The 22267-nt window shown below is 48.5% G+C and overlaps 15 non-coding genes across 15 annotated transcripts; all 15 read right to left on the bottom strand.

Moving 5' to 3' along the window:
* Positions 1–192: 192 nt before the first annotated feature.
* TRNAV-CAC (transfer RNA valine (anticodon CAC)) lies at positions 193–265 on the bottom strand. The gene has a single exon. It is a non-coding gene; the product is annotated as a tRNA-Val (tRNA).
* Positions 266–3736: 3471 nt separating this feature from the next.
* On the bottom strand, positions 3737–3809 carry TRNAV-CAC (transfer RNA valine (anticodon CAC)). The gene has a single exon. It is a non-coding gene; the product is annotated as a tRNA-Val (tRNA).
* A 3073-nt stretch (positions 3810–6882) lies between these two features.
* On the bottom strand, positions 6883–6994 carry TRNAL-CAA (transfer RNA leucine (anticodon CAA)). The gene is made up of 2 exons: positions 6957–6994; positions 6883–6928 (listed from the first exon to the last, which is right to left on the bottom strand). It is a non-coding gene; the product is annotated as a tRNA-Leu (tRNA).
* A 307-nt stretch (positions 6995–7301) lies between these two features.
* On the bottom strand, positions 7302–7374 carry TRNAV-CAC (transfer RNA valine (anticodon CAC)). Its single transcript has one exon. It is a non-coding gene; the product is annotated as a tRNA-Val (tRNA).
* A 388-nt stretch (positions 7375–7762) lies between these two features.
* TRNAP-AGG (transfer RNA proline (anticodon AGG)) lies at positions 7763–7834 on the bottom strand. Its single transcript has one exon. It is a non-coding gene; the product is annotated as a tRNA-Pro (tRNA).
* A 2579-nt stretch (positions 7835–10413) lies between these two features.
* Positions 10414–10525, bottom strand: TRNAL-CAA (transfer RNA leucine (anticodon CAA)). Its single transcript has 2 exons — positions 10488–10525; positions 10414–10459 (listed from the first exon to the last, which is right to left on the bottom strand). It is a non-coding gene; the product is annotated as a tRNA-Leu (tRNA).
* A 306-nt stretch (positions 10526–10831) lies between these two features.
* On the bottom strand, positions 10832–10904 carry TRNAV-CAC (transfer RNA valine (anticodon CAC)). The gene has a single exon. It is a non-coding gene; the product is annotated as a tRNA-Val (tRNA).
* Positions 10905–13956: 3052 nt separating this feature from the next.
* TRNAL-CAA (transfer RNA leucine (anticodon CAA)) lies at positions 13957–14068 on the bottom strand. The gene is made up of 2 exons: positions 14031–14068; positions 13957–14002 (listed from the first exon to the last, which is right to left on the bottom strand). It is a non-coding gene; the product is annotated as a tRNA-Leu (tRNA).
* Positions 14069–14375: 307 nt separating this feature from the next.
* Positions 14376–14448, bottom strand: TRNAV-CAC (transfer RNA valine (anticodon CAC)). The gene has a single exon. It is a non-coding gene; the product is annotated as a tRNA-Val (tRNA).
* A 388-nt stretch (positions 14449–14836) lies between these two features.
* TRNAP-AGG (transfer RNA proline (anticodon AGG)) lies at positions 14837–14908 on the bottom strand. The gene has a single exon. It is a non-coding gene; the product is annotated as a tRNA-Pro (tRNA).
* A 2588-nt stretch (positions 14909–17496) lies between these two features.
* Positions 17497–17608, bottom strand: TRNAL-CAA (transfer RNA leucine (anticodon CAA)). The gene is made up of 2 exons: positions 17571–17608; positions 17497–17542 (listed from the first exon to the last, which is right to left on the bottom strand). It is a non-coding gene; the product is annotated as a tRNA-Leu (tRNA).
* A 307-nt stretch (positions 17609–17915) lies between these two features.
* On the bottom strand, positions 17916–17988 carry TRNAV-CAC (transfer RNA valine (anticodon CAC)). Its single transcript has one exon. It is a non-coding gene; the product is annotated as a tRNA-Val (tRNA).
* A 3080-nt stretch (positions 17989–21068) lies between these two features.
* Positions 21069–21180, bottom strand: TRNAL-CAA (transfer RNA leucine (anticodon CAA)). The gene is made up of 2 exons: positions 21143–21180; positions 21069–21114 (listed from the first exon to the last, which is right to left on the bottom strand). It is a non-coding gene; the product is annotated as a tRNA-Leu (tRNA).
* Positions 21181–21487: 307 nt separating this feature from the next.
* TRNAV-CAC (transfer RNA valine (anticodon CAC)) lies at positions 21488–21560 on the bottom strand. The gene has a single exon. It is a non-coding gene; the product is annotated as a tRNA-Val (tRNA).
* Positions 21561–21948: 388 nt separating this feature from the next.
* Positions 21949–22020, bottom strand: TRNAP-AGG (transfer RNA proline (anticodon AGG)). Its single transcript has one exon. It is a non-coding gene; the product is annotated as a tRNA-Pro (tRNA).
* Positions 22021–22267: the final 247 nt, after the last annotated feature.

A 22267-nucleotide genomic window follows, 5' to 3' on the forward strand; every position in this document is an offset into this window, starting at 1 on the left:
AAAAAAAAAAAAACAGAACAAGAAACAATGCACATGCACGACCACCGAGGGATGCAGATAACTTTTTAGCGTCCTGCAATAGTAAAGCACGTTTTACACAGGTCACAAGTTTTTAAAGGTCATTTCTGTCTAAGTGTGCATTGAGAGAGACTGAGGTTTTAGGGAGCAAACACAAAAGCTGCTGCTGCCAAGTGTTTCTACCCGGTCTCGAACCGGGGACCTTTCGCATGTGAGGCAAACGTGATAACCACTACACTACAGAAACAAGCTTGCTGGTTTGACTGAAGGAGCACAGTTCCCCTCATATGTTTGCACGATTTCCTCTATACTTTATCAGCAGTTGCTCGGAATGCGAGGGGTAAGTGTGAAAATTGCAGCGGTGTCAGCCAGCATGCATACACTCAGACGTCCTGAAAAATCCCACAGCTGCGGGCAGAGACAGACAAATATCTGATGCCTAAATGCCAGGAAGGAGAGCCTGTGAAATCATCACACAGGGCGCACTGAGAGCAAGCAGGAAGGAAGCCAAGGCATTGTAATCCATTTTTCGCCTGAGGCAAAAAATATGTTTTGCGCAACAATGCTTCGAGTGGAATGAGAAATGTTGAGGGGTTGTGTATTTTGAGCAGGATTTGATTGTTTTCCGCTAAAATGGGCTCGTCCGGGATTTGAACCTGGGACTTCTCGCACCCTAAGCGAGAATCATACCCCTAGACCAACGAGCCTGGGCACAGAAATGCAACAGCTCCGACCCTGCTCGGAGGGTTGGTGACAGAGAGTGGGAGACTACATCCCAAAGCAAGAAACTGCACATGGTGCTCTCTTCTGCAGTACGACTAGAGTCATTTGCATGGTCTTCATCGAACATGACATAAAAAGCCTCTATCCTTTAGACATTTTGGCCCAGATTTACAAGAAAATGACTAAGCGCGACGCTGTGCCAAATTTGCAAGCCCCACGCGCCGTCATTTTCAAAATGCAGGGAAGCGCCGTATTTAGTAGAATACAGCGCACCCCTGTGCTTCCCCCTGCGCCAGCTCTAAATTAGCTGCTGAGCGCCAACGCAGCCGTTCTTGCACCATGGTACAAGGATGACTGCGTTGAGGGGGAAATTGTTTTTGTGCAGGAAGGGACACCTTCCTGCCCAAAAAAAAAATCTTCAATGGTGATTTGCTCTTACTTCTATGTGTGCTGCAGAATGCATCACACATAGAAAGAGCAAAAACAAGGAGAAATGAAAACATTTCTCCTCAGTGCGCCACTCTAACGACACCCCTGGGATGGCGTTGGATTTTGGTGCTGACGCAGATTTACGCCAACTCCTAAATCTGGAGCAGCATCAAAATGCTATGGTGTTGCTGTGGCACACTCCCAACAACACCCATTGCACGCCCCTTCCAGGGAACGCGCTGCGTGCTAAGGGGCCGTATTTACAAGGTGGTGTTAAGCCACAAAAAGTGGCTGAACGCCATCTTGTAAATACCGCGCAGTGCATAGTGCCACCGGGGCGTCACTAAAAGTGATGCTCCGGTGGCGATAGGACCTTGTAAGTCTGGCACTTTATTTGCTCAAGGTGTGTGTTCTTGGTGAGGGCAGGAAAGCTATTTTCGCTCTCGTACCTTCCTTCCTTGGCTGGCTTGAATGCTGTAGGCTCAGGCTTCATTGCAAAGGTCAAACAGTGAGCAACTGACTGCCGTAAGCTGGCGCAACTCCTCTTGGTGAGCTGTGACAGATGCCCCAGGAGCGTAGTACCTCACGATGGTGAGGGATAGACACAGTCTCTTTTATCTCAGCTTGTCTGTCAGGTGAGGCAGGAAATGCAAATACTGTGAAAAAGCCCAGCGACTCGAACCAGGGACCTTTCGCATGTGAGGTGCGCATGATAACCACTACACTACACAAACAGACACACTTGCCGGCTTGCTTCATGTGGCTATGCATTGTACTGGAACCACCACACTATGGAAACAGACACACTTGCTTGCTTTATGTGGCTATGCATTGGACTGGGATGCAAGGATGAGGGCCAATGTTCATGACGCTCAAAGCTGAGCCTTCCGGAACACGATCTCTTCCCTTGGAAGAAAGGAACTGGGATCACTTTCATTCCAAGAGGTGATTTCAGAACTGGACCCGAAATTACCATGGAGAAGCACTGTGCATTTAATGTTCCTACGAGCACTGCTGCTCCAGCACAGAAAAGCAGTTGCAAAGAAATCTCGCATACCTTCATGATGCTGAACCGTCTCGACGCCAGTATAAAGCATGTATTGCATTGCAACATGACATCTTACAAGAGTGAAAAGCAGAAATACTCCTGTTTAAAACACAGACTAAACCTATAAAGGTAGGGGTTTGTCTGGGATTTGAACCGAGGTCCTCTCACACCCGAAGCGAGAATCATACCCCTATACCAACTAGACTGCCGCTGCATAGTCATTTGAAACATCTTCTGAAGCGTCTTTCCGAAAAGCAGGGCCATTTGGAGGCTCTCTCTCTCTAAGCGTGCCATAGCAATTGATGTTTTCTGTCAAGGATTTTTTGTTTGTCTCTAGCAAGGCAAGAGGTAGTCAAAATGCCCTGTGCCAGTGAGCTGAACTAGGGCACTGATGTGAAAAGCAGACCCTTTCTGGTAGTTGTAACCTGCTGCAAGTCATGAACCCTTGCACCTTAGATTTCCCAACCAGAAGCACTGATGGGCCTGCTAGCTCTTGAGCCAGAGGAGCATGCCTCTTGGATTCAAGCACACTTGCTCGATCAGCGCTCAATCAGGCGAGATTTATATTAGTGGCTCATAGGCCTGAAACACTCACCTGGGAGACGCAGGGTGGCTGATTTCCCGGAATGGCCCTTGATGGGGAAATCACCTCCTTTCCCCCGCCTCATTTCAGAATTGTGTGCTAGTCGCAAGACAGTGTTCAGGGGTTCATGGGTACTGCCTACTCCCAGCTGCCTCTCTGTCTTCTTCATGTAAATTGCAAGTCACGAGGAGGCACCATTGCCAATATGCTCCGCCCACCTAACCAAGAAACCTAGTTTGAGCTTGTCTGCCTGTGTTGTTGCAGGGGCAGTGTCTTCTTTGCCCAAAAGGTGGCAGGAGAGCCTCACTTCAAACGATAGAATCAACTGCTTAAGTAGAAACCAGCATGGTAGTTACTGTCATAAAGTGCAGCTCTAACAGAAGGTGTGCCTGAGACGCCCCTTCCAGTAATACACAGAATTTTGATTGAGGGCCCAGCCGATGGGTTGGTGGATTTCTCCTCACATGCCACAGCAGCTTCCAAAGCAGAGCAAGATTTAAGGGAAGAAAATACACCTGTCAGAAGTGGGATTTGAACCCACGCCACCATGAAGAGACCAGAAGGCTCATCTTCACTGAAGATCAAGCTCTCTTGAGTCTGGCGCCTTAGACCACTCGGCCATCCTGACAGCCAAAACAGTGTGCAGGTCGGACTCTTCAGTCTGCACTTGTTGATTTTGCCGCTTGCAATGTTCCTATCAAAGTCACAGCTTTAAAGGCCCCACAATATAACATGGCCAAGAAAAAAAAAAAAAAACAGAACAAGAAACAATGCACATGCACGACCACCGAGGGATGCAGATAACTTTTTAGCGTCCTGCAATAGTAAAGCACGTTTTACACAGGTCACAAGTTTTTAAAGGTCATTTCTGTCTAAGTGTGCATTGAGAGAGACTGAGGTTTTAGGGAGCAAACACAAAAGCTGCTGCTGCCAAGTGTTTCTGCCCGGTCTCGAACTGGGGACCTTTCGCGTGTGAGGCGAACGTGATAACCACTACACTACAGAAACAAGCTTGCTGGTTTGACTGAAGGAGCACAGTTCCCCTCATATGTTTGCACGATTTCCTCTATACTTTATCAGCAGTTGCTCGGAATGCGAGGGGTAAGTGTGAAAATTGCAGCGGTGTCAGCCAGCATGCATACACTCAGACGTCCTGAAAAATCCCACAGCTGCGGGCAGAGACAGACAAATATCTGATGCCTAAATGCCAGGAAGGAGAGCCTGGGAAATCATCACACAGGGCGCACTGAGAGCAAGCAGGAAGGAAGCCAAGGCATTGTAATCCATTTTTCGCCTGAGGCAAAAAATATGTTTTGCGCAACAATGCTTCGAGTGGAATGAGAAATGTTGAGGGGTTGTGTATTTTGAGCAGGATTTGATTGTTTTCCGCTAAAATGGGCTCGTCCGGGATTTGAACCTGGGACCTCTCGCACCCTAAGCGAGAATCATACCCCTAGACCAATGAGCCTGGGCACAGAAATGCAGCGGCTCCGACCCTGCTCGGAGGGTTGGTGACAGAGAGTGGGAGACTACATCCCAAAGCAAGAAACTGCGCATGGTGCTCTCTTCTGCAGTACGACTAGAGTCATTTGCATGGTCTTCATCGAACATGACATAAAAAGCCTCTATCCTTTAGACATTTTGGCCCAGATTTACAAGAAAATGACTAAGCGCGACGCTGTGCCAAATTTGCAAGCCCCACGCGCCGTCATTTTCAAAATGCAGGGAAGCGCCGTATTTAGTAGAATACAGCGCACCCCTGTGCTTCCCCCTGTGCTTCCCCCTGCGCCAGCTCTAAATTAGCTGCTGAGCGCCAACGCAGCCGTTCTTGCACCATGGTACAAGGATGACTGCGTTGAGGGGGAAATTGTTTTTGTGCAGGAAGGGACACCTTCCTGCCCAAAAAAAAAATCTTCAATGGTGATTTGCTCTTACTTCTATGTGTGCTGCAGAATGCATCACACATAGAAAGAGCAAAAACAAGGAGAAATGAAAACATTTCTCCTCAGTGCGCCACTCTAACGACACCCCTGGGATGGCGTTGGATTTTGGTGCTGACGCAGATTTACGCCAACTCCTAAATCTGGAGCAGCATCAAAATGCTATGGTGTTGCTGTGGCACACTCCCAACAACACCCATTGCACGCCCCTTCCAGGGAACGCGCTGCGTGCTAAGGGGCCGTATTTACAAGGTGGTGTTAAGCCACAAAAAGTGGCTGAACGCCATCTTGTAAATACCGCGCAGTGCATAGTGCCACCGGGGCGTCACTAAAAGTGATGCTCCGGTGGCGATAGGACCTTGTAAGTCTGGCACTTTATTTGCTCAAGGTGTGTGTTCTTGGTGAGGGCAGGAAAGCTATTTTCGCTCTCGTACCTTCCTTCCTTGGCTGGCTTGAATGCTGTAGGCTCAGGCTTCATTGCAAAGGTCAAACAGTGAGCAACTGACTGCCGTAAGCTGGCGCAACTCCTCTTGGTGAGCTGTGACAGATGCCCCAGGAGCGTAGTACCTCACGATGGTGAGGGATAGACACAGTCTCTTTTATCTCAGCTTGCCTGTCAGGTGAGGCAGGAAATGCAAATACTGTGAAAAAGCCCAGCGACTCGAACCAGGGACCTTTCGCATATGAGGTGCGCATGATAACCACTACACTAGACAAACAGACACACTTGCCGGCTTGCTTGATGTGGCTATGCATTGTACTGGAACCACCACACTATGGAAACAGACACACCTGCTTGCTTTATGTGGCTATGCATTGGACTGGGATGCAAGGATGAGGGCCAATGTTCATGACGCTCAAAGCTGAGCCTTCCGGAACACGATCTCTTCCCTTGGAAGAAAGGAACTGGGATCACTTTCATTCCAAGAGGTGATTTCAGAACTGGACCCGAAATTACCATGGAGAAGCACTGTGCATTTAATGTTCCTACGAGCACTGCTGCTCCAGCACAGAAAAGCAGTTGCAAAGAAATCTCGCATACCTTCATGATGCTGAACCGTGTCGACGCCAGTATAAAGCATGTATTGCATTGCAACATGACATCTTACAAGAGTGAAAAGCAGAAATACTCCTGTTTAAAACACAGACTGAACCTATAAAGGTAGTGGTTTGTCTGGGATTTGAACCGAGGTCCTCTCACACCCAAAGCAAGAATCATACCCCTATACCAACTAGACTGCCGCTGCATAGTCATTTGAAACATCTTCTGAAGTGTCTTTCCGAAAAGCAGGGCCATTTGGAGGCTCTCTCTCTCTAAGCGTGCCATAGCAATTGATGTTTTCTGTCAAGGATTTTTTGTTTGTCTCTAGCAAGGCAAGAGGTAGTCAAAATGCCCTGTGCCAGTGAGCTGAACTAGGGCACTGATGTGAAAAGCAGACCCTTTCTGGTAGTTGTAACCCGCTGCAAGTCAAGGACCCTTGCACCTTAGACTCCCAACCAGAAGCACTGAAGGGCCTGCTAGCTCTTGAGCCAGAGGAGCATGCCTCTTGGATTCAAGCACACTTGCTCGATCAGCGCTCGATCAGGCTTGATCAGGCGAGATTTATATTAGTGGCTCATAGGCCTGAAACACTCACCTGGGAGACGCAGGGTGGCTGATTTCCCGGAATGGCCCTTGATGGGGAAATCACCTCCTTTCCCCCGCCTCATTTCAGAATTGTGTGCTAGTCGCAAGACAGTGTTCAGGGGTTCATCGGTACTGCCTACTCCCAGCTGCCTCTCTGTCTTCTTCATGTAAATTGCAAGTCACGAGGAGGCACCATTGCCAATATGCTCCGCCCACCTAACCAAGAAACCTAGTTTGAGCTTGTCTGCCTGTGTTGTTGCAGGGGCAGTGTCTTCTTTGCCCAAAAGGTGGCAGGAGAGCCTCACTTCAAACGATAGAATCAACTGCTTAAGTAGAAACCAGCATGGTAGTTACTGTCATAAAGTGCAGCTCTAACAGAAGGTGTGCCTGAGACGCCCCTTCCAGTAATACACAGAATTTTGATTGAGGGCCCAGCCGATGGGTTGGTGGATTTCTCCTCACATGCCACAGCAGCTTCCAAAGCAGAGCAAGATTTAAGGGAAGAAAATACACCTGTCAGAAGTGGGATTTGAACCCACGCCTCCATGAAGAGACCAGAAGGTTCAGCTTCACTGAAGATAAAGCTCTCTTGAGTCTGGCGCCTTAGACCACTCGGCCATCCTGACAGCCAAAACAGTGTGCAGGTCGGACTCTTCAGTCTGCACTTGTTGATTTTGCCGCTTGCAATGTTCCTATCAAAGTCACAGCTTTAAAGGCCCCACAATATAACATGGCCAAGAAAAAAAAAAAAAAACAGAACAAGAAACAATGCACATGCACGACCACCAAGGGATGCAGATAACTTTTTAGCGTCCTGCAATAGTAAAGCACGTTTTACACAGGTCACAAGTTTTTAAAGGTCATTTCTGTCTAAGTGTGCATTGAGAGAGACTGAGGTTTTAGGGAGCAAACACAAAAGCTGCTTCTGCCAAGTGTTTCTGCCCGGTCTCGAACCGGGGACCTTCCGCGTGTGAGGCGAACGTGATAACCACTACACTACAGAAACAAGCTTGCTGGTTTGACTGAAGGAGCACAGTTCCCCTCATATATTTGCACGATTTCCTCTATACTTTATCAGCAGTTGCTCGGAATGCGAGGGGTAAGTGTGAAAATTGCAGCGGTGTCAGCCAGCATGCATACACTCAGACGTCCTGAAAAATCCCACAGCTGCGGGCAGAGACAGACAAATATCTGATGCCTAAATGCCAGGAAGGAGAGCCTGTGAAATCATCACACAGGGCGCACTGAGAGCAAGCAGGAAGGAAGCCAAGGCATTGTAATCCATTTTTCGCCTGAGGCAAAAAATATGTTTTGCGCAACAATGCTTCGAGTGGAATGAGAAATGTTGAGGGGTTGTGTATTTTGAGCAGGATTTGATTGTTTTCCGCTAAAATGGGCTCGTCCGGGATTTGAACCTGGGACCTCTCGCACCCTAAGCGAGAATCATACCCCTAGACCAACGAGCCTGGGCACAGAAATGCAATGGCTCCGACCCTGCTCGGAGGGTTGGTGACAGAGAGTGGGAGACTACATCCCAAAGCAAGAAACTGCACATGGTGCTCTCTTCTGCAGTACGACTAGAGTCATTTGCATGGTCTTCATCGAACATGACATAAAAAGCCTCTATCCTTTAGACATTTTGGCCCAGATTTACAAGAAAATGACTAAGCGCGACGCTGTGCCAAATTTGCAAGCCCCACGCGCCGTCATTTTCAAAATGCAGGGAAGCGCCGTATTTAGTAGAATACAGCGCACCCCTGTGCTTCCCCCTGCGCCAGCTCTAAATTAGCTGCTGAGCGCCAACGCAGCCGTTCTTGCACCATGGTACAAGGATAACTGCGTTGAGGGGGAAATTGTTTTTGTGCAGGAAGGGACACCTTCCTGCCCAAAAAAAAAATCTTCAATGGTGATTTGCTCTTACTTCTATGTGTGCTGCAGAATGCATCACACATAGAAAGAGCAAAAACAAGGAGAAATGAAAACATTTCTCCTCAGTGCGCCACTCTAACGACACCCCTGGGATGGCGTTGGATTTTGGTGCTGACGCAGATTTACGCCAACTCCTAAATCTGGAGCAGCATCAAAATGCTATGGTGTTGCTGTGGCACACTCCCAACAACACCCATTGCACGCCCCTTCCAGGGAACGCGCTGCGTGCTAAGGGGCCGTATTTACAAGGTGGTGTTAAGCCACAAAAAGTGGCTGAACGCCATCTTGTAAATACCGCGCAGTGCATAGTGCCACCGGGGCGTCACTAAAAGTGATGCTCCGGTGGCGATAGGACCTTGTAAGTCTGGCACTTTATTTGCTCAAGGTGTGTGTTCTTGGTGAGGGCAGGAAAGCTATTTTCGCTCTCGTACCTTCCTTCCTTGGCTGGCTTGAATGCTGTAGGCTCAGGCTTCATTGCAAAGGTCAAACAGTGAGCAACTGACTGCCGTAAACTGGCGCAACTCCTCTTGGTGAGCTGTGACAGATGCCCCAGGAGCGTAGTACCTCACGATGGTGAGGGATAGACACAGTCTCTTTTATCTCAGCTTGCCTGTCAGGTGAGGCAGGAAATGTAAATACTGTGAAAAAGCCCAGCGACTCGAACCAGGGACCTTTCGCATGTGAGGTGCGCATGATAACCACTACACTAGACAAACAGACACACTTGCCGGCTTGCTTCATGTGGCTATGCATTGTACTGGAACCACCACACTATGGAAACAGACACACCTGCTTGCTTTATGTGGCTATGCATTGGACTGGGATGCAAGGATGAGGGCCAATGTTCATGACGCTCAAAGCTGAGCCTTCCGGAACACGATCTCTTCCCTTGGAAGAAAGGAACTGGGATAACTTTCATTCCAAGAGGTGATTTCAGAACTGGACCCGAAATTACCATGGAGAAGCACTGTGCATTTAATGTTCCTACGAGCACTGCTGCTCCAGCACAGAAAAGCAGTTGCAAAGAAATCTTGCATACCTTCATGATGCTGAACCGTCTCGACGCCAGTATAAAGCATGTATTGCATTGCAACATGACATCTTACAAGAGTGAAAAGCAGAAATACTCCTGTTTAAAACACAGACTGAACCTATAAAGGTAGGGGTTTGTCTGGGATTTGAACCGAGGTCCTCTCACACCCGAAGCGAGAATCATACCCCTATACCAACTAGACTGCCGCTGCATAGTCATTTGAAACATCTTCTGAAGCGTCTTTCCGAAAAGCAGGGCCATTTGGAGGCTCTCTCTCTCTAAGCGTGCCATAGCAATTGATGTTTTCTGTCAAGGATTTTTTGTTTGTCTCTAGCAAGGCAAGAGGTAGTCAAAATGCCCTGTGCCAGTGAGCTGAACTAGGGCACTGATGTGAAAAGCAGACCCTTTCTGGTAGTTGTAACCCGCTGCAAGTCATGGACCCTTGCACCTTAGACTTCCCAACCAGAAGCACTGATGGGCCTGCTAGCTCTTGAGCCAGAGGAGCATGCCTCTTGGATTCAAGCACACTTGCTCGATCAGCGCTCGATCAGGCGAGATTTATATTAGTGGCTCATAGGCCTGAAACACTCACCTGGGAGACGCAGGGTGGCTGATTTCCCGGAATGGCCCTTGATGGGGAAATCACCTCCTTTCCCCCGCCTCATTTCAGAATTGTGTGCTAGTCGCAAGACAGTGTTCAGGGGTTCATGGGTACTGCCTACTCCCAGCTGCCTCTCTGTCTTCTTCATGTAAATTGCAAGTCACGAGGAGGCACCATTGCCAATATGCTCCGCCCACCTAACCAAGAAACCTAGTTTGAGCTTGTCTGCCTGTGTTGTTGCAGGGGCAGTGTCTTCTTTGCCCAAAAGGTGGCAGGAGAGCCTCACTTCAAACGATAGAATCAACTGCTTAAGTAGAAACCAGCATGGTAGTTACTGTCATAAAGTGCAGCTCTAACAGAAGGTGTGCCTGAGACGCCCCTTCCAGTAATACACAGAATTTTGATTGAGGGCCCAGCCGATGGGTTGGTGGATTTCTCCTCACTTCCAAAGCAGAGCAAGATTTAAGGGAAGAAAATACACCTGTCAGAAGTGGGATTTGAACCCACGCCTCCATGAAGAGACCAGAAGGCTCAGCTTCACTGAAGATCAAGCTCTCTTGAGTCTGGCGCCTTAGACCACTCGGCCATCCTGACAGCCAAAACAGTGTGCAGGTCGGACTCTTCAGTCTGCACTTGTTGATTTTGCCGCTTGCAATGTTCCTATCAAAGTCACAGCTTTAAAGGCCCCACAATATAACATGGCCAAGAAAAAAAAAAAAAACAGAACAAGAAACAATGCACATGCACGACCACCGAGGGATGCAGATAACTTTTTAGCGTCCTGCAATAGTAAAGCACGTTTTACACAGGTCACAAGTTTTTAAAGGTCATTTCTGTCTAAGTGTGCATTGAGAGAGACTGAGGTTTTAGGGAGCAAACACAAAAGCTGCTGCTGCCAAGTGTTTCTGCCCGGTCTCGAACCGGGGACCTTTCGCATGTGAGGCAAACGTGATAACCACTACACTACAGAAACAAGCTTGCTGGTTTGACTGAAGGAGCACAGTTCCCCTCATATGTTTGCACGATTTCCTCTATACTTTATCAGCAGTTGCTCGGAATGCGAGGGGTAAGTGTGAAAATTGCAGCGGTGTCAGCCAGCATGCATACACTCAGACGTCCTGAAAAATCCCACAGCTGCGGGCAGAGACAGACAAATATCTGATGCCTAAATGCCAGGAAGGAGAGCCTGTGAAATCATCACACAGGGCGCACTGAGAGCAAGCAGGAAGGAAGCCAAGGCATTGTAATCCATTTTTCGCCTGAGGCAAAAAATATGTTTTGCGCAACAATGCTTCGAGTGGAATGAGAAATGTTGAGGGGTTGTGTATTTTGAGCAGGATTTGATTGTTTTCCGCTAAAATGGGCTCGTCCGGGATTTGAACCTGGGACTTCTCGCACCCTAAGCGAGAATCATACCCCTAGACCAACGAGCCTGGGCACAGAAATGCAACAGCTCCGACCCTGCTCGGAGGGTTGGTGACAGAGAGTGGGAGACTACATCCCAAAGCAAGAAACTGCACATGGTGCTCTCTTCTGCAGTACGACTAGAGTCATTTGCATGGTCTTCATCGAACATGACATAAAAAGCCTCTATCCTTTAGACATTTTGGCCCAGATTTACAAGAAAATGACTAAGCGCGACGCTGTGCCAAATTTGCAAGCCCCACGCGCCGTCATTTTCAAAATGCAGGGAAGCGCCGTATTTAGTAGAATACAGCGCACCCCTGTGCTTCCCCCTGCGCCAGCTCTAAATTAGCTGCTGAGCGCCAACGCAGCCGTTCTTGCACCATGGTACAAGGATGACTGCGTTGAGGGGGAAATTGTTTTTGTGCAGGAAGGGACACCTTCCTGCCCAAAAAAAAAATCTTCAATGGTGATTTGCTCTTACTTCTATGTGTGCTGCAGAATGCATCACACATAGAAAGAGCAAAAACAAGGAGAAATGAAAACATTTCTCCTCAGTGCGCCACTCTAACGACACCCCTGGGATGGCGTTGGATTTTGGTGCTGACGCAGATTTACGCCAACTCCTAAATCTGGAGCAGCATCAAAATGCTATGGTGTTGCTGTGGCACACTCCCAACAACACCCATTGCACGCCCCTTCCAGGGAACGCGCTGCGTGCTAAGGGGCCGTATTTACAAGGTGGTGTTAAGCCACAAAAAGTGGCTGAACGCCATCTTGTAAATACCGCGCAGTGCATAGTGCCACCGGGGCGTCACTAAAAGTGATGCTCCGGTGGCGATAGGACCTTGTAAGTCTGGCACTTTATTTGCTCAAGGTGTGTGTTCTTGGTGAGGGCAGGAAAGCTATTTTCGCTCTCGTACCTTCCTTCCTTGGCTGGCTTGAATGCTGTAGGCTCAGGCTTCATTGCAAAGGTCAAACAGTGAGCAACTGACTGCCGTAAGCTGGCGCAACTCCTCTTGGTGAGCTGTGACAGATGCCCCAGGAGCGTAGTACCTCACGATGGTGAGGGATCGACACAGTCTCTTTTATCTCAGCTTGCCTGTCAGGTGAGGCAGGAAATGCAAATACTGTGAAAAAGCCCAGCGACTCGAACCAGGGACCTTTCGCATGTGAGGTGCGCATGATAACCACTACACTAGACAAACAGACACACTTGCCGGCTTGCTTCATGTGGCTATGCATTGTACTGGAACCACCACACTATGGAAACAGACACACCTGCTTGCTTTATGTGGCTATGCATTGGACTGGGATGCAAGGATGAGGGCCAATGTTCATGACGCTCAAAGCTGAGCCTTCCGGAACACGATCTCTTCCCTTGGAAGAAAGGAACTGGGATCACTTTCATTCCAAGAGGTGATTTCAGAACTGGACCCGAAATTACCATGGAGAAGCACTGTGCATTTAATGTTCCTACGAGCACTGCTGCTCCAGCAAAGAAAAGCAGTTGCAAAGAAATCTCGCATACCTTCATGATGCTGAACCGTCTCGACGCCAGTATAAAGCATGTATTGCATTGCAACATGACATCTTACAAGAGTGAAAAGCAGAAATACTCCTGTTTAAAACACAGACTGAACCTATAAAGGTAGGGGTTTGTCTGGGATTTGAACCGAGGTCCTCTCACACCCGAAGCGAGAATCATACCCCTATACCAACTAGACTGCCGCTGCATAGTCATTTGAAACATCTTCTGAAGCGTCTTTCCGAAAAGCAGGGCCATTTGGAGGCTCTCTCTCTCTAAGCGTGCCATAGCAATTGATGTTTTCTGTCAAGGATTTTTTGTTTGTCTCTAGCAAGGCAAGAGGTAGTCAAAATGCCCTGTGCCAGTGAGCTGAACTAGGGCACTGATGTGAAAAGCAGACCCTTTCTGGTAGTTGTAACCCGCTGCAAGTCATGGACCCTTGCACCTTAGACTTCCCAACCAGAAGCACTGATGGGCCTGCTAGCTCTTGAGCCAGAGGAGCATGCCTCTTGGATTCAAGCACACTTGCTCGATCAGCGCTCGATCAGGCGAGATTTATATTAGTGGCTCATAGGCCTGAAACACTCACCTGGGAGACGCAGGGTGGCTGATTTCCCGGAATGGCCCTTGATGGGGAAATCACCTCCTTTCCCCCGCCTCATTTCAGAATTGTGTGCTAGTCGCAAGACAGTGTTCAGGGGTTCATGGGTACTGCCTACTCCCAGCTGCCTCTCTGTCTTCTTCATGTAAATTGCAAGTCACGAGGAGGCACCATTGCCAATATGCTCCGCCCACCTAACCAAGAAACCTAGTTTGAGCTTGTCTGCCTGTGTTGTTGCAGGGGCAGTGTCTTCTTTGCCCAAAAGGTGGCAGGAGAGCCTCACTTCAAACGATAGAATCAACTGCTTAAGTAGAAACCAGCATGGTAGTTACTGTCATAAAGTGCAGCTCTAACAGAAGGTGTGCCTGAGACGCCCCTTCCAGTAATACACAGAATTTTGATTTAGGGCCCAGCCGATGGGTTGGTGGATTTCTCCTCACATGCCACAGCAGCTTCCAAAACAGAGCAAGATTTAAGGGAAGAAAATACACCTGTCAGAAGTGGGATTTGAACCCACGCCTCCATGAAGAGACCAGAAGGCTCAGCTTCACTGAAGATCAAGCTCTCTTGAGTCTGGCGCCTTAGACCACTCGGCCATCCTGACAGCCAAAACAGTGTGCAGGTCGGACTCTTCAGTCTGCACTTGTTGATTTTGCCGCTTGCAATGTTCCTATCAAAGTCACAGCTTTAAAGGCCCCACAATATAACATGGCCAAGAAAAAAAAAAAAAAACAGAACAAGAAACAATGCACATGCACGACCACCGAGGGATGCAGATAACTTTTTAGCGTCCTGCAATAGTAAAGCACGTTTTACACAGGTCACAAGTTTTTAAAGGTCATTTCTGTCTAAGTGTGCATTGAGAGAGACTGAGGTTTTAGGGAGCAAACACAAAAGCTGCTGCTGCCAAGTGTTTCTGCCCGGTCTCGAACCGGGGACCTTTCGCGTGTGAGGCAAACGTGATAACCACTACACTACAGAAACAAGCTTGCTGGTTTGACTGAAGGAGCACAGTTCCCCTCATATGTTTGCACGATTTCCTCTATACTTTATCAGCAGTTGCTCGGAATGCGAGGGGTAAGTGTGAAAATTGCAGCGGTGTCAGCCAGCATGCATACACTCAGACGTCCTGAAAAATCCCACAGCTGCGGGCAGAGACAGACAAATATCTGATGCCTAAATGCCAGGAAGGAGAGCCTGTGAAATCATCACACAGGGCGCACTGAGAGCAAGCAGGAAGGAAGCCAAGGCATTGTAATCCATTTTTCGCCTGAGGCAAAAAATATGTTTTGCGCAACAATGCTTCGAGTGGAATGAGAAATGTTGAGGGGTTGTGTATTTTGAGCAGGATTTGATTGTTTTCCGCTAAAATGGGCTCGTCCGGGATTTGAACCTGGGACCTCTCGCACCCTAAGCGAGAATCATACCCCTAGACCAACGAGCCTGGGCACAGAAATGCAACGGCTCCGACCCTGCTCGGAGGGTTGGTGACAGAGAGTGGGAGACTACATCCCAAAGCAAGAAACTGCACATGGTGCTCTCTTCTGCAGTACGACTAGAGTCATTTGCATGGTCTTCATCGAACATGACATAAAAAGCCTCTATCCTTTAGACATTTTGGCCCAGATTTACAAGAAAATGACTAAGCGCGACGCTGTGCCAAATTTGCAAGCCCCACGCGCCGTCATTTTCAAAATGCAGGGAAGCGCCGTATTTAGTAGAATACAGCGCACCCCTGTGCTTCCCCCTGCGCCAGCTCTAAATTAGCTGCTGAGCGCCAGCGCAGCCGTTCTTGCACCATGGTACAAGGATGACTGCGTTGAGGGGGAAATTGTTTTTGTGCAGGAAGGGACACCTTCCTGCCCAAAAAAAAAATCTTCAATGGTGATTTGCTCTTACTTCTATGTGTGCTGCAGAATGCATCACACATAGAAAGAGCAAAAACAAGGAGAAATGAAAACATTTCTCCTCAGTGCGCCACTCTAACGACACCCCTGGGATGGCGTTGGATTTTGGTGCTGACGCAGATTTACGCCAACTCCTAAATCTGGAGCAGCATCAAAATGCTATGGTGTTGCTGTGGCACACTCCCAACAACACCCATTGCACGCCCCTTCCAGGGAACGCGCTGCGTGCTAAGGGGCCGTATTTACAAGGTGGTGTTAAGCCACAAAAAGTGGCTGAACGCCATCTTGTAAATACCGCGCAGTGCATAGTGCCACCGGGGCGTCACTAAAAGTGATGCTCCGGTGGCGATAGGACCTTGTAAGTCTGGCACTTTATTTGCTCAAGGTGTGTGTTCTTGGTGAGGGCAGGAAAGCTATTTTCGCTCTCGTACCTTCCTTCCTTGGCTGGCTTGAATGCTGTAGGCTCAGGCTTCATTGCAAAGGTCAAACAGTGAGCAACTGACTGCCGTAAGCTGGCGCAACTCCTCTTGGTGAGCTGTGACAGATGCCCCAGGAGCGTAGTACCTCACGATGGTGAGGGATAGACACAGTCTCTTTTATCTCAGCTTGCCTGTCAGGTGAGGCAGGAAATGCAAATACTGTGAAAAAGCCCAGCGACTCGAACCAGGGACCTTTCGCATGTGAGGTGCGCATGATAACCACTACACTAGACAAACAGACACACTTGCCGGCTTGCTTGATGTGGCTATGCATTGTACTGGAACCACCACACTATGGAAACAGACACACCTGCTTGCTTTATGTGGCTATGCATTGGACTGGGATGCAAGGATGAGGGCCAATGTTCATGACGCTCAAAGCTGAGCCTTCCGGAACACGATCTCTTCCCTTGGAAGAAAGGAACTGGGATCACTTTCATTCCAAGAGGTGATTTCAGAACTGGACCCGAAATTACCATGGAGAAGCACTGTGCATTTAATGTTCCTACGAGCACTGCTGCTCCAGCACAGAAAAGCAGTTGCAAAGAAATCTCGCATACCTTCATGATGCTGAACCGTGTCGACGCCAGTATAAAGCATGTATTGCATTGCAACATGACATCTTACAAGAGTGAAAAGCAGAAATACTCCTGTTCAAAACACAGACTGAACCTATAAAGGTAGTGGTTTGTCTGGGATTTGAAGCGAGGTCCTCTCACACCCAAAGCGAGAATCATACCCCTATACCAACTAGACTGCCGCTGCATAGTCATTTGAAACATCTTCTGAAGTGTCTTTCCGAAAAGCAGGGCCATTTGGAGGCTCTCTCTCTCTAAGCGTGCCATAGCAATTGATGTTTTCTGTCAAGGATTTTTTGTTTGTCTCTAGCAAGGCAAGAGGTAGTCAAAATGCCCTGTGCCAGTGAGCTGAACTAGGGCACTGATGTGAAAAGCAGACCCTTTCTGGTAGTTGTAACCCGCTGCAAGTCAAGGACCCTTGCACCTTAGACTCCCAACCAGAAGCACTGAAGGGCCTGCTAGCTCTTGAGCCAGAGGAGCATGCCTCTTGGATTCAAGCACACTTGCTCGATCAGCGCTCGATCAGGCTTGATCAGGCGAGATTTATATTAGTGGCTCATAGGCCTGAAACACTCACCTGGGAGACGCAGGGTGGCTGATTTCCCGGAATGGCCCTTGATGGGGAAATCACCTCCTTTCCCCCGCCTCATTTCAGAATTGTGTGCTAGTCGCAAGACAGTGTTCAGGGGTTCATGGGTACTGCCTACTCCCAGCTGCCTCTCTGTCTTCTTCATGTAATTTGCAAGTCACGAGGAGGCACCATTGCCAATATGCTCCGCCCACCTAACCAAGAAACCTAGTTTGAGCTTGTCTGCCTGTGTTGTTGCAGGGGCAGTGTCTTCTTTGCCCAAAAGGTGGCAGGAGAGCCTCACTTCAAACGATAGAATCAACTGCTTAAGTAGAAACCAGCATGGTAGTTACTGTCATAAAGTGCAGCTCTAACAGAAGGTGTGCCTGAGACGCCCCTTCCAGTAATACACAGAATTTTGATTGAGGGCCCAGCCGATGGGTTGGTGGATTTCTCCTCACTTCCAAAGCAGAGCAAGATTTAAGGGAAGAAAATACACCTGTCAGAAGTGGGATTTGAACCCACGCCTCCATGAAGAGACCAGAAGGCTCAGCTTCACTGAAGATCAAGCTCTCTTGAGTCTGGCGCCTTAGACCACTCGGCCATCCTGACAGCCAAAACAGTGGGCAGGTCGGACTCTTCAGTCTGCACTTGTTGATTTTGCCGCTTGCAATGTTCCTATCAAAGTCACAGCTTTAAAGGCCCCACAATATAACATGGCCAAGAAAAAAAAAAAAAAACAGAACAAGAAACAATGCACATGCACGACCACCGAGGGATGCAGATAACTTTTTAGCGTCCTGCAATAGTAAAGCACGTTTTACACAGGTCACAAGTTTTTAAAGGTCATTTCTGTCTAAGTGTGCATTGAGAGAGACTGAGGTTTTAGGGAGCAAACACAAAAGCTGCTGCTGCCAAGTGTTTCTGCCCGGTCTCGAACCGGGGACCTTTCGCATGTGAGGCGAACGTGATAACCACTACACTACAGAAACAAGCTTGCTGGTTTTACTGAAGGAGCACAGTTCCCCTCATATGTTTGCACGATTTCCTCTATACTTTATCAGCAGTTGCTCGGAATGCGAGGGGTAAGTGTGAAAATTGCAGCGGTGTCAGCCAGCATGCATACACTCAGACGTCCTGAAAAATCCCACAGCTGCGGGCAGAGACAGACAAATATCTGATGCCTAAATGCCAGGAAGGAGAGCCTGTGAAATCATCACACAGGGCGCACTGAGAGCAAGCAGGAAGGAAGCCAAGGCATTGTAATCCATTTTTCGCCTGAGGCAAAAAATATGTTTTGCGCAACAATGCTTCGAGTGGAATGAGAAATGTTGAGGGGTTGTGTATTTTGAGCAGGATTTGATTGTTTTCCGCTAAAATGGGCTCGTCCGGGATTTGAACCTGGGACTTCTCGCACCCTAAGCGAGAATCATACCCCTAGTCCAACGAGCCTGGGCACAGAAATGCAACAGCTCCGACCCTGCTCGGAGGGTTGGTGACAGAGAGTGGGAGACTACATCCCAAAGCAAGAAACTGCACATGGTGCTCTCTTCTGCAGTACGACTAGAGTCATTTGCATGGTCTTCATCGAACATGACATAAAAAGCCTCTATCCTTTAGACATTTTGGCCCAGATTTACAAGAAAATGACTAAGCGCGACGCTGTGCCAAATTTGCAAGCCCCACGCGCCGTCATTTTCAAAATGCAGGGAAGCGCCGTATTTAGTAGAATACAGCGCACCCCTGTGCTTCCCCCTGCGCCAGCTCTAAATTAGCTGCTGAGCGCCAACGCAGCCGTTCTTGCACCATGGTACAAGTATGACTGCGTTGAGGGGGAAATTGTTTTTGTGCAGGAAGGGACACCTTCCTGCCCAAAAAAAAAATCTTCAATGGTGATTTGCTCTTACTTCTATGTGTGCTGCAGAATGCATCACACATAGAAAGAGCAAAAACAAGGAGAAATGAAAACATTTCTCCTCAGTGCGCCACTCTAACGACACCCCTGGGATGGCGTTGGATTTTGGTGCTGACGCAGATTTACGCCAACTCCTAAATCTGGAGCAGCATCAAAATGCTATGGTGTTGCTGTGGCACACTCCCAACAACACCCATTGCACGCCCCTTCCAGGGAACGCGCTGCGTGCTAAGGGGCCGTATTTACAAGGTGGTGTTAAGCCACAAAAAGTGGCTGAACGCCATCTTGTAAATACCGCGCAGTGCATAGTGCCACCGGGGCGTCACTAAAAGTGATACTCCGGTGGCGATAGGACCTTGTAAGTCTGGCACTTTATTTGCTCAAGGTGTGTGTTCTTGGTGAGGGCAGGAAAGCTATTTTCGCTCTCGTACCTTCCTTCCTTGGCTGGCTTGAATGCTGTAGGCTCAGGCTTCATTGCAAAGGTCAAACAGTGAGCAACTGACTGCCGTAAGCTGGCGCAACTCCTCTTGGTGAGCTGTGACAGATGCCCCAGGAGCGTAGTACCTCACGATGGTGAGGGATCGACACAGTCTCTTTTATCTCAGCTTGCCTGTCAGGTGAGGCAGGAAATGCAAATACTGTGAAAAAGCCCAGCGACTCGAACCAGGGACCTTTCGCATGTGAGGTGCGCATGATAACCACTACACTAGACAAACAGACACACTTGCCGGCTTGCTTCATGTGGCTATGCATTGTACTGGAACCACCACATTATGGAAACAGACACACCTGCTTGCTTTATGTGGCAATGCATTGGACTGGGATGCAAGGATGAGGGCCAATGTTCATGACGCTCAAAGCTGAGCCTTCCGGAACACGATCTCTTCCCTTGGAAGAAAGGAACTGGGATCACTTTCATTCCAAGAGGTGATTTCAGAACTGGACCCGAAATTACCATGGAGAAGCACTGTGCATTTAATGTTCCTACGAGCACTGCTGCTCCAGCACAGAAAAGCAGTTGCAAAGAAATCTCGCATACCTTCATGATGCTGAACCGTCTCGACGCCAGTATAAAGCATGTATTGCATTGCAACATGACATCTTACAAGAGTGAAAAGCAGAAATACTCCTGTTTAAAACACAGACTGAACCTATAAAGGTAGGGGTTTGTCTGGGATTTGAACCGAGGTCCTCTCACACCCGAAGCGAGAATCATACCCCTATACCAACTAGACTGCCGCTGCATAGTCATTTGAAACATCTTCTGAAGCGTCTTTCCGAAAAGCAGGGCCATTTGGAGGCTCTCTCTCTCTAAGCGTGCCATAGCAATTGATGTTTTCTGTCAAGGATTTTTTGTTTGTCTCTAGCAAGGCAAGAGGTAGTCAAAATGCCCTGTGCCAGTGAGCTGAACTAGGGCACTGATGTGAAAAGCAGACCCTTTCTGGTAGTTGTAACCCGCTGCAAGTCATGGACCCTTGCACCTTAGACTTCCCAACCAGAAGCACTGATGGGCCTGCTAGCTCTTGAGCCAGAGGAGCATGCCTCTTGGATTCAAGCACACTTGCTCGATCAGCGCTCGATCACGCGAGATTTATATTAGTGGCTCATAGGCCTGAAACACTCACCTGGGAGACGCAGGGTGGCTGATTTCCCGGAATGGCCCTTGATGGGGAAATCACCTCCTTTCCCCGCCTCATTTCAGAATTGTGTGCTAGTCGCAAGACAGTGTTCAGGGGTTCATGGGTACTGCCTACTCCCAGCTGCCTCTCTGTCTTCTTCATGTAAATTGCAAGTCACGAGGAGGCACCATTGCCAATATGCTCCGCCCACCTAACCAAGAAACCTAGTTTGAGCTTGTCTGCCTGTGTTGTTGCAGGGGCAGTGTCTTCTTTGCCCAAAAGGTGGCAGGAGAGCCTCACTTCAAACAATAGAATCAACTGCTTAAGTAGAAACCAGCATGGTAGTTACTGTCATAAAGTGCAGCTCTAACAGAAGGTGTGCCTGAGACGCCCCTTCCAGTAATACACAGAATTTTGATTGAGGGCCCAGCCGATGGGTTGGTGGATTTCTCCTCACATGCCACAGCAGCTTCCAAAGATAGTGGTGTGAGGAGCTGGTTCTGCAAGCAGAGTAAGATTTAAGGGAAGAAAATACACCTGTCAGAAGTGGGATTTGAACCCACGCCTCCATGAAGAGACCAGAAGGCTCAGCTTCACTGAAGATCAAGCTCTCTTGAGTCTGGCGCCTTAGACCACTCGGCCATCCTGACAGCCAAAACAGTGTGCAGGTCGGACTCTTCAGTCTGCACTTGTTGATTTTGCCGCTTGCAATGTTCCTATCAAAGTCACAGCTTTAAAGGCCCCACAATATAACATGGCCAAGAAAAAAAAAAAAAAACAGAACAAGAAACAATGCACATGCACGACCACCGAGGGATGCAGATAACTTTTTAGCGTCCTGCAATAGTAAAGCACGTTTTACACAGGTCACAAGTTTTTAAAGGTCATTTCTGTCTAAGTGTGCATTGAGAGAGACTGAGGTTTTAGGGAGCAAACACAAAAGCTGCTGCTGCCAAGTGTTTCTGCCCGGTCTCGAACCGGGGACCTATCGCGTGTGAGGCGAACGTGATAACCACTACACTACAGAAACAAGCTTGCTGGTTTGACTGAAGTAGCACAGTTCCCCTCATATGTTTGCACGATTTCCTCTATACTTTATCAGCAGTTGCTCGGAATGCGAGGGGTAAGTGTGAAAATTGCAGCGGTGTCAGCCAGCATGCATACACTCAGACGTCCTGAAAAATCCCACAGCTGCGGGCAGAGACAGACAAATATCTGATGCCTAAATGCCAGGAAGGAGAGCCTGTGAAATCATCACACAGGGCGCACTGAGAGCAAGCAGGAAGGAAGCCAAGGCATTGTAATCCATTTTTCGCCTGAGGCAAAAAATATGTTTTGCGCAACAATGCTTCGAGTGGAATGAGAAATGTTGAGGGGTTGTGTATTTTGAGCAGGATTTGATTGTTTTCCGCTAAAATGGGCTCGTCCGGGATTTGAACCTGGGACCTCTCGCACCCTAAGCGAGAATCATACCCCTAGACCAACGAGCCTGGCCACAGAAATGCAACGGCTCCGACCCTGCTCGGAGGGTTGGTGACAGAGAGTGGGAGACTACATCCCAAAGCAAGAAACTGCACATGGTGCTCTCTTCTGCAGTACGACTAGAGTCATTTGCATGGTCTTCATCGAACATGACATAAAAAGCCTCTATCCTTTAGACATTTTGGCCCAGATTTACAAGAAAATGACTAAGCGCGACGCTGTGCCAAATTTGCAAGCCCCACGCGCCGTCATTTT

Source organism: Pleurodeles waltl, chromosome 10 (assembly GCF_031143425.1).
Source record: "Pleurodeles waltl isolate 20211129_DDA chromosome 10, aPleWal1.hap1.20221129, whole genome shotgun sequence".
Taxonomy (NCBI): Eukaryota; Metazoa; Chordata; class Amphibia; order Caudata; family Salamandridae; genus Pleurodeles; species Pleurodeles waltl.